This window comes from Mobula hypostoma, chromosome X1 (genome assembly GCF_963921235.1).
Source record: "Mobula hypostoma chromosome X1, sMobHyp1.1, whole genome shotgun sequence".
Lineage (NCBI taxonomy): Eukaryota > Metazoa > Chordata > Chondrichthyes > Myliobatiformes > Myliobatidae > Mobula > Mobula hypostoma.
The window spans coordinates 40,312,280-40,324,235 of NC_086128.1; positions in this window are offsets into that span (position 1 = coordinate 40,312,280).

Below are 11,956 nucleotides of genomic sequence, written 5' to 3' on the forward strand. Positions count from 1 at the left end.
TGTTTCTAAATGCTTTGAGAGGTTGGTCATGGCTAGAATCAACACCTGTCTCAGGAAGAACCTGGACCCACTGCAATTTGCCTATTGCCACAATAGGTCTACAGCAGATGAGATCTCAATGACTCTCCATGCAGCCTTGGATCACCTGGAAAACGCAAATACCTATGTCAGGACCTCAGTAGCTCCCTCTGCAACTGGATCCTCAGCTTCCTAACCGGAAGACCACAATCTGTGCGGACTGGAATAACATCTCCACCTCGCTGACAATTAACACTGGTTCTCACAAGGATGTGTGCTTAGCCCACTGCTCTACTCTCTCTACATGGAGAGCATTCTGACTGGCTGCATCACCGTCTGGTGTGGGGGGGAGGGGGCTACTGCACAGGATCAAAGTAAGTTGCAGAAACTTGTAAAATTAGTCAGCTCCATCATGGGTACCAGCCTCTGTAGTATCCAAGACATCGTCAAGTTGTGGTGCCTTAGGAAGGTGGTGTTCATCATTAAGGACTCCCATCCCCCAGGACACGCCCTCTTCACACTGTTACCGTAAGGAAGGAGGTACAGAAACCAGAAGGCACACACTTAGTGATTCAGAAACAGCTTCTTCCCTTCTGCCATCCAATTCCTAAATGGGCATTGAACCCATATATAGCATCTTACTACTTTTTATTTCTGTTTTTTACTCTATTTATTTTAACTTATATGATAGACATACTAATGTAACTAAATTTTTTCTCTATATTTACTTATCATGTATTTCATTGTACTACTGCCATAAAGCTGACAAATTTTGCAACACATGCCAGTGATATTAAATCTGATTCTGAGTTCTGAGTGTAATTGTAACATTTAAGGGGCATTTGGAGCGAAGGGGCTTGGAGGGCTATGAGCCAAATACAGGCAACTGGAACTAGCAGGGAGGATGCTATGGTCAGCACAGACTCGTTGGTCCATGGGACCTATTTCCATGTTGCACTATCTGAGCAGACACCTCAAGACATTACCAACAATGTGCTCAAAGCGTGTTTGAAGTGGCCTGTGTCATCTCAAATTGAAGGGTCATTCAGGATGGTTTTGATCACACCAAAATCCCAGCATACGCAATAGAAGGAGCACATTATCTCAAATCACCCACCCCATTGCATGGAAGAGTCTATAGTTCTCTCATTGACCTCACTCATCACCTCAGAATCCAATAAACCAGAATGGAAATAAGTCATCTTCAATCCCCAGACTGTCTAAGAAGATAGAAAGGTCTTATTTCAGTCACTGTAGGCTATGTAAATCATTCATTAAAAACATTATCACAATTTATTAAACAGACTTTACTCTTGGGTAAGCTTCATTTAGCACTTCAATAGACTTGTCCTTTACAACAAGTAACTTCTCATTCCAAAACCAATCTAACACACTCTGCAAAAAAGCCATCAGTTTTTAAATCCTTGGGCAAGATTATGAGCATCAGTGCTCAAAATTCAGAAAATCACATTAGTTTGCATGGTGTGCTTCAATTACAAATCTAGTTCAAAGTAAATTCATGTCTGTTTAATAAAAGTCAATTGTTTAATCCCTGATTAATGAAAAGTACTCACTGTTCTTTGAAAAAGGATCTGCATATCCTTGACAGTGGTAACCCAAATCAATTCAAGAAAGCAATACAATTTGCTTTCAGGAACTATGCGCAAAAGGTTTAATTTTATAAATACATACAAGAAATTACTTAACTTTTCATTGCCTAATTCTATGACAATATTTGTTGGAATACAGACTAAAAAGTCCACAAAATATTCGTGGACCACTATTTGACATGCTGTTTAAATATTCTTTATTGCCTATTTAGTTGCTGGGCGTGATATTAACATTGTAATCAGTGGAGTGTTTTGCTTTGATTGCCATTTTAGTTGAGGTTGTTAGTATTTTCTGTGAACATAAAGCAAGTTGAGCAAGCATCAGTTTCTATTACTGTGCAAGAAGAACACCACAGCACAGAACAAGCCCTTAACTTTTAACCCACTCCAAGTTCAATCTAACCCTTGCTCCCACATAACCCTCCATTTTTCTTTCATCCATGTGCCAATCTAAGAGTCTCTTCATTGTCCCTAACGTATCTGCTTCTGTCACCACCCCCATACACTTACCACTCTTGTGGAACAATCTATGTTCCGTGCCTATTCTGGTAACTGTCCCCCACTTTTCCTTCGCTACATCGACGACTGCATTGGCGCTGCTTCCTGCACGCATGCAGAACTCGTTGACTTTATTAACTTTGCCTCCAACTTTCACCCTGCCCTCAAGTTTACCTGGTCCATTTCCGACACCTCCCTCCCCTTTCTAGATCTTTCTGTCTCTATCTCTGGAGACAGCTTATCCACTGATGTCTACTATAAGCCTACTGACTCTCACAGCTATCTGGACTATTCCTCTTCTCACCCCGTCTCTTGCAAAAACGCCATCCCCTTCACGCAATTCCTCCGTCTCTGCCGCATCTGCTCTCAGGATGAGGCTTTTCATTCTAGGACGAGGGAGATGTCTTCCTTTTTTAAAGAAAGGGGCTTCTCTTCCTCCACTATCAACTCTGCTCTTAAACGCATCTCCCCCATTTCACGTACATCTGCTCTCACTCCATCCTCCCACCACACCACTAGGAATAGGGTTCCCCTGATCCTCACCTACCACCCCACCAGCCTCCGGGTCCAACATATTATCCTCCGTAACTTCCGCCACCTCCAACGGGATCCCACCACTAAGCACATCTTTCCCTCCCCCCCCCCGCTTTCCGCAGGGATTGCTCCCTACGTGACTCCCTTGTCCATTCGTCCCCCCCCCCATCCCTCCCCACTGATCTCCCTCCTGGCACTTATCCGTGTAAGCGGAACAAGTGCTACACATGCCCTTACACTTCCTCCCTTACCACCACTCAAGGCCCCAAACAGTCCTTCCAGGTGAGGCAACACTTCACCTGTGAGTCAGCTGGCGTGATATACTGCGTCCGGCGCTCCCGATGTGGCCTTTTATATATTGGCGAGACCCGACGCAGACTGGGAGACCGCTTTGCTAAACATCTACGCTCTGTCCGCCAGAGAAAGCAGGATCTCCCAGTGGCCACACGTTTTAATTCCACATCCCATTCCCATTCTGACATGTCTATCCATGGCCTCCTCTACTGTAAAGATGAAGCCACACTCAGGTTGGAGGAACAACACCTTATATTCCATCTGGGTAGCCTCCAACCTGATGGCATGAACATCGACTTCTCTAACTTCCGCTAATGCCCCACCTCCCCCTCGTACCCCATCTGTTACTTATTTTTATACACACATTCTTTCTCTCACTCTCCTTTTTCTCCCTCTGTCCCTCTAATATACCCCTTGCCCATCCTCTGGGTCCCCCTCCTTGTCTTTCTTCCTGGTCCTCCTGTCCCATGATCCTCTCGTATCCCCTTTTGCCTATCACCTGTCCAGCTCTCGGCTCTATCCCTCCCCCTCCTGTCTTCTCCTATCATTTTGGATCTCCCCCTCCCCCTCCAACTTTCAAATCCCTTACTCACTCTTCCTTCAGTTAGTCCTGACGAAGGGTCTCGGCCTGAAACATCGACTGCGCCTCTTCCTATGGATGCTGCCTGGCCTGCTGCGTTCACCAGCAACTTTGATGTGTGTTGCTTGAATTTCCGGCATCTGCAGAATTCCTGTTGTTTGTCACTTACCACTCAGTCTGATTTTTTTTAAAACTACCTCTGACATCTCCCTCCATACTTTCCTCTCATCACGTTAAAATTACATCTTATCTTATTAGCCATTGCCACCCTGGGAAAAAGTGCTAGCTGTCCTCTCTCTCTACGCCTCTAATCATCTCGTATACCTCTATCAAGTCACATCTCATCCTCCTTTCCAAAAAGGAAAAACCCGTAAGTACTGTGGCTTGCTGAACCTATCCTCATAAGACTTGCTCTCTAATCCAGGCAGCATCCTGGTAAATCTCCTCTGCACCCTCTCTAAAGCTTCCATGTCCTTCCTATAATGAAGGGACCAGAACTGAACACAATACTCCAAGTGTGGTCTAATCAGAGTTTTATAGACCTGCAACATTACCTTGTGGTTCTTGAACTCAGTCCCCTGACTAATGAAGGCCAACACATCATACACCTTTTTAACCACCCCATCAACTTATGTGGCAACCTTGAGGGATCTGTGGATGCAGACCCCAAGGTCCCTCTGTTCCTCCACGCTGCTAAGATCCTGCCATTAACCTTCCACTCTGCTTTCAAGTTCAACTTTCCAAAGTGTATCCCCAACAACCCAACGGAAATATCTTCATCGGACATTCAGCAGTACACCACTTTTCACAAGGCTGTCGAATAATAGGTAATAAGTTCTTATCAACAATATCCAGATCCTGAAAAATAAATAGAAAAAAATAAAATCTCTGTCGGAAAAATTTTTCAAGTCATGGTATGTTCAGTTTCACAATTAATTATGCTGTTTTATATCAAATAGATCTGGCAATTAGATCTTCATTGACATGTGAGAAAATTGTTCTATGCATTTTAAATAATTCTTTAAAATGATATTAATCATGACTAGCTTGAAGAGGATAAGAAAGGAATGACTGGAGACATCATTAGATTCACTAACTTTTCAAATGGGCTAATTCTAATTTGATTTGTGGATTCTGATCAAAGTCAAGGTTTTATTCATTCTAAACATGGGGCATTTTAAAAAAAATAACAAACGTGATGGTGTCTTGTTTCGTTGGAGACTTCGTCCTTGAACAATGAGTAACTAATGCTCCAACAAACAATATTAAATGTAAATAACTACTAGGGACAAAAAGTTACCTTCCTGCTTCATGCAACATAATTCATTTACGACGGAATTGAAAATCTGAGGGATTGTAATGTTCACTGTAGACTTGTGTAGGTTTGGATGCAGAGGTGTGTTCCAACATTACATGGGCCTGTCTGCTCTCTTTGGTGGACATCCTAAGGCACTAGAACATAATCTGCTTATGTGACCATGAAGTTCACTGTTCTAGTAATCCAAAGTGTTGTTACTTACTGTTAATATATCTATTAAATGTAATATCACAAGATGGACAAGTTTTAGCAGTCAAAATTAGTAACCAGAATGGTGATTATTGCACATGTTCAGTGATGATGACAACCTTGTGATATTTTCCCACAAATGGAAGATGGATCTTCTCCTGATGGCAAAAACTTGTATGCGAACCAACCCATCAACAGAGCACCGCAAGATTGCTGTCAACCTTGAGCAGCGCCAGTTGGAGGACAGCGATTCTCCCACAGCTTTCTAGGAGAGGTCATTCTACAGTTACTATGCAACTAGGAACATATTGTACTACCTCGCTATTTTTTCCATTGCTTTCGGGAAGCACATGAGTGCAAGTAGCATTTGGCTGCACATCAGTCCCATACAGCTCCCGTAAATAATCTAGACATTTCCCTGGGGGGCAGGTCAAGAGAAAATATGCAGAAGCTTATGGGTCATCAAAGGATTTTCCAAATTGTTAATTCCATGTCTCAAGAATCAAGAAGTCTAAATTGCCAAGTGTTGTCCATGGCCAACAGGGTTAATAGAGATGAACCCCGAGGGAAAAGGTTCTACTCTCTCTTCTCCTAGCTCTGGACTCGTATGTGCTCCCAATATAATGAGAACTATATCAACACCATAATCACTGAGGAAGACACAATTGTCTTCTGAAAATGAGGATCCAGTTCCTGCAACAGTTGGTGGGATGGGTAAGGGTGGGGCATGTGGAGGTGGGTACTCTATATTATACACTCAGAAGGTCCAGAAACATCAGTTTTGTGTGCTGCACAATTTCTTCTTCTTAGCCAGAACCTTGGAATCAAGGATGACTTGAGTTCACCCTGGTTCTGTGGCTTCTGCGAAGATGGCGCATAGGCAGGTTGATGAGGTGTACTCCTCTTATTGTTCACGTGGGACCTTTGTGTGCTCCAGTTGCATGAAGTCCTCAATACCATCTGGAATTCTCTTCCACCAGTTCAGGCAGTGCTGGGCCAGAGATTCCCAAGAGACATTTGCATCATTTCGAGAAGGATTGAACCACATCATTGAATCTTTTCCTCTGTTGGCTTGATGACTCTGTTGACACTTTTCATAACAGGAGTTCTGGTGATATTCCCCTAGGAAAGATAATTGATATTGGCTTGTTTAGCCTTCCAATGAATTTGGAGAATTTCTATTAGTGGGAGAATCTCTGTGCAATAACCACCCTGACATCTTGTCAAGCACCTTTTGGCTAATTTCTCAATTTTATGTAGGGATAGTGAATTGACATAAAAACACGAAAGCAGTGTAAGACCCAATTTTGAGTTGATAATACAAAAGACAACAATAATATTCAGTTTATAAAATAAGTCCCAATTAATGCTCCTCAACTGACATGTAACTCATTGTTACACAACTTCCTGCAAAGACTTAATTCCTCACGGTTTACTACTACAGATAATTTAACAATTTAACCTTTCAGTTGATGAGCAGAGGATGAAATAGAAATCACCAAGTGCTTCAGAAACAAGGCTCGACTTTGCTGCTAACTTCTACCCAGCAGGCAGTAGACTCTTCAGAGTCACCTGGTACAATCATCTGATACTTCTCCCAGACAGACTGGTTACTCACTTAGTCACAATCTTGTTTGTGAGCAATAATTGGCATGATATCGGAACCTGACTTAAAATTCATGCTTATTTTTGATCCAGTTCACTGTTTAGCCTGTCATCTTTACAACATTTCCTGCTTTGAAAAGCACATTTTAAATAATTCTTTACAGAATTATTTCAAGCAACGCATTACATGCCTTGGTTATGCCATAGATGTGGTTGAAGATTTCTGTTCCCTGGTGACTATTGGCATTTTTAACCATGTTCTGTTGTTTCAAGAAAATTGTTATTGCATTGTGTCACCAAATAAGTTCTAATTAAGTCTGTAAAGAATTAAAGATTCCAGAGCACTTGTTATTAGCTGCCTGGTCTAACTGAGGCCAATAGAATTCAGTGAAGCAGCAAAATACATAAAAGAAAAACCTTTTACCTTTAATAAAATATTTTAACATTAACTGGACTGTGAAGTATCATCATATTGCCTCAGTGATCTTATTTCAAATATGCTTAATCATTTAACGTGAAAGAATAGCTAAGAGGCAGCAGCTAAATTAAGGTTAAGGAAATTAAAGGGTTGGGATGTGGAACGGGATTTTCGGGCCCATTTTCCCACTAGATCTCCAGTCACAGAGTCAGCCCACTGTTGGAGCTGCTGTACCAGAAAGAAGCTGAAGCATCAGTTAAAGGGTCGTGATGATGGATTAAAAAACAGAAGCAGCTGTGTGTATTATTCACATGCTTCCGTTATTGAAAGCCAACACACAATCAGTATAACATTGTACATTAGAGCATGCAACTGAATACAAAACTAAATCCAATGCTGTTGATGCTTCATGTCAATTAACATTGGCATGAACAATCTCTCCATTTTAGTTAATTCTATAGTTTTATTCCAGTACCGAGAACATGTTTTGTCATTGCAACAGAAGAGTTTGCCAGCCATTCTCCAAATGTAGATGGAGAGTGTAAGAATCAGAGTGGAGTGAGGAAATGGAATTGCTCTGGAGTGCCAGTATAAATTCAATGGGCCAACTGGTCTCCTATGTTGTAATGCAATATGTGAAATCATCCTTTCTCATATTTGTGAAACAGGTGAGGAACGCCAGTTGGATAAGGTTGTACTTGATGTGATTCATAGCCATATATTTTTACCCCAAAGGTTTGACAGCAATGGAATAAACAAGCAAAGGACGAACTAACAATAGTGTTCAACAATTCTTAGGGGACAATCTAATGAAAGAAGATCAATCAAATGGAAGTACCTTTGCATACTCCAATTATCACCAGTGTATGATCTTCCAATCCAATCACAAAACTACTCTGGCATATTCGTAACTTATTTCTGATGTCACTGTGCCTGTCACTGAATATTTCCACTTCTAGTCAGGGTGACTTCCTCATTTTGCAACAAACATTTTTAATTCACACAATATCATTCAGGTGTGAAATTGAGTTAATGAAATGATGCCACCACAGTGCAAAGAAAAGACAATCAGAGGCAAATTTATTCAAAACCATGTACAAGTCCTGTCTTGCATTGGAATAATGATAATTCTATTATAATAACCTGAACATTTAGAACTGACAACAATTCATATGATGTTTTATTTTTGACAAGTTGGAAGATTGTCTTCAGCAATGTTTAGTTCATTGAGACAGTAAGTATAATTCTATAAGCTGCAAGTGCATGTAGTGCTAATTTCATTGGATATAGCACGTTGGCAGGCAAGAGATTAACACATGTCAGACATAGGCACAGTGTATGACACCATGCAATGTACAATGCTGAATTAACACCATGGCTGACATTTTGTGTTCAATACTCCAGTTGTACTTTCAACAACAGGAAGGTGCCCTACCTGCACTATGAAAAGGATCATGAACAACATTCAGGTACCTGCCCTAATGAGAGCTCTTGCAGACTGCTCCATCAAGTTATAAGGCAAAGCTGGGTAGGCTGGGACATTTTTCCCTAGAGCATAGGAGGCTGAAGCTGTGGTCTGCTCTACCAGACTGGCCCAAGCAGTTTCTCAAACCTGAGCTATTCCAAAACATTATAAGCACCTGATAAATTTGACAGATGGTAAAGTCAGTGAATGAGCTTCAAGCTTAGGTTTATTGTCAAGGGCAGCTATATCGAGGATACAAATGCCAAGAAAGTGCTTTTTACAGCAGCTGCACAGTACATTACGAACATAACATAGACTTAAATCAACAAAAATTATACATAAATTGCACAACAAAATAAACTGAAATAAACATAATTTCAATGCTAGTTGCAAAGAAAAAGACAAATATTTTCTGAGGTAGTGTTAGGGTTTTTCTGGTTGGTGGAGAAGATTGAAGGCAGGGACCTCAGAGGCTCCTCCAAATGACCTGACTACACTACTTGAGGCCCTGGCACTCTTACAGCTCCCAAATGTGCAAAAGTCTTAGGCATATATACATATTCACACTCAGCCCTGAGACACCAGGCTAAGTCACTTCATTCCAAATAATTGGTTTATTGATCACTACAGAGTATATCCCCTTTCCCTCCCCCTCCACCCCACCTTTTCCCAACCGTGATTCCCCTCTCCCTGTCCCCTTCCCACTCTCAGTCCACAATAGGGACCCATATCTGAATCAGGTTTATCATCACCCACATATGTCATGAAATTTGATTTCTTTCTTTTTTGAGGCAGCCGTACAGTGCAATATGTAAAATTACTACAGTACTGAGCAAAAGTCTTAGGTATATATATAGATAGATATAGCTAGGGAGCCTAAGACTTTTGCACAGTACTGTACATCAGAGGTAATTGAACAGCTCAATATAAGCATTTCAAATTCAGGCACTGTATGAGACAGGAGATGACCTCTTTTTTTTTAATTCATTTCTTTGATTTCTCTATTTACCTCCACAGGTATAAATCACGGTAACCTTCCCTGAGCTACAGAAATCTTCTGTGGTTCTGAAAATAGACAATTGTGAATTAATTTCAATCTTATGGTTTCTCAAATGAACATCTTAGTCCACTAGTAGGTCAACTACCATTAAATAAAGGCTTATAGTTTTTAAAAACAGGCACGATAATGTCAGAAATTTTCATTTCAGGAATTGTCAAATTCTAAAGAGTAGGCATTGATAATGCATCACATTAAATTTTCACATGAAGATGGTTAACAAGCATATTAGTTCAATGTGGATAATCAAGCTTAAATGCGAAGACATTTGCCTTCAGGGTGATATTGCAAAGTTTACTATTCAGTCATTCCAGATGTGTCTAAGACAGGACTAAATAAGCTAGACTACACTGCCTGTTGAAGGAACGCTCTGTAAAAATGTTTGCAGGGCTTTGCCTTCTCTGGGTAATTCTGTAGGTTCCTAAGCCTCTAACAAAGATTACTTACTAATAGTAAAGATCCTTTTACTGGTGACTGGAAGACAAGGAGCTCTTCCTTTGCTGGGCCTGTAAAAACCATTGACAGTTCACCCCAAAGAGGTACCTGAGACTGCATTTTGGATGCTCTACAGTAATTACATTGGGCTTAGAGTAATTTCTATATCCAATCATTGTGAAGTAGAATACTCTGGATCTCAAATGTCCCGCAACCTAATGTGCAAATATATTATTCATCTCACTAAAAACTTGCAGGTGCTGAACTGTTCTTTATTTACCTTATTGTTTCGTAGCTGCCTGTTAGGAGATGAATTTCAAGGTTGTATAATTGTTACGTTCTTTGATAATAAATGTACTTTGAACTTTGTTTATTGGGAATATTTGTGATACAACATTACAAAATATTGTTAAGGTTTGCACTGAATATTGGAAAGGAACCATGCCGATTAGGTCATTAAGTCAAAACAGTTAGTTGTTATCTCATTAAATATTACTAACAGAATCTGAGCAGAGGTCCTACCAGGGCCAACATGCTTTGTGTATCCTGGTCTAAAAAAAGGAACAAGGGCTCTAAGGATGAATCCTAAACATAACAAGGGAAGTCTGGGCTTTTGCTGATCCAGATAATGGCCCACCCTCTGACAAGTCCTGCACCAAAGCATTGCATAACTAATTGGATATCAACAGGGACCTCCCCGTCACCACTTGCTAGCTTCCTCTTTTCAGCATTTCATGTGTCAGCTGATCCTCGATCAGAATCAATGTCACCCACGGTAGGTGTGGTTCCCAAGCTCACCTAAAGAGACTTCTTTACAAGTATCTAGGTCAATGCTTCAGCACAGTGTAATCCGAGATCATGGTTATTGGATAAAATGTTAAAGTCAACCCCTGACCCTATTACAGTAGCCAGACTGTCCAATTAGATGTCAGCTTGTGACTCACCCATCATATGCTGCCATTCGATGTTTATCGAGGATCTCCCTTACTCTACACTCAGTATAAGAGGCTTCTGGCAAGTTCTGCACTATTCTTTAATCATCAGCACAAGGAGGAGGACATGTGACCTTCACCTGGATTAATTAATTAACTCCTGGGCAATTGACAAGGAAACGCTTGGACACATTTCTTGGTTGTGACCTATTTTGAGGTGAGAATTGTCAATTCCAAGTTAATTCCAAGTAAGGACTCAGCTGAGAAATATCATCAAGAGTTTCAATGTTAATCCCTGGGGATGAAGATACATTTAAATAAAATACAAAATAATTAACTTTGCAGACCACTTTACACTTTCTTAAAATTCGTGAAGACCTCTATTCCTCCCAAGCTGTAAGTCCAAAACTCTTTGCTCTATTCCTTTGTCACACCAACAGCCAGATTCCCGTGCTTCACATCTCAGCCTGAGCCTGATATCCTATCCCATCCCAGGGTGTCTCTCAGCCAGATTTATCTCGTCAATCCAGAAGCACTGAGAAACCTCAACAAGCTAGCACTGCTACCTGTTGACTTACATGTTGAATGATGAAGGTCCCAGCCATGTGGTGGGGAATATGCAAAGAACCTGATTTGCCAGTTTGTAGGGAGTTGAGAGGTCAGCATTTCAATGATTGCTGAAAGCCTTTGCCAACAGGCCACCGACTAACCAAAACTGAAGGTCAGTAGCACTTACTCCAGCCTCTAGCAGTCTGTAGATCAGACTGTCCAGCCCACAGTCAAAGAAGAGAAGGAAGTTAGCTCCAATATACTGCAGTGGCTAATCTTTGACCCTCAATCAAATTTATTAAAACTAAGTTTCCTCCTCACAACAGTGGCTGTTCTTCATTAATTATTTCATTGGTTGAAAAGTATTGTATGGTTTTGTTAGAATGTAAGAGTTGCAAGTTATTTCAGGAACATGTGTTTGTAAGAAATCAAAGGGGAGGTATGCTATTCAGCC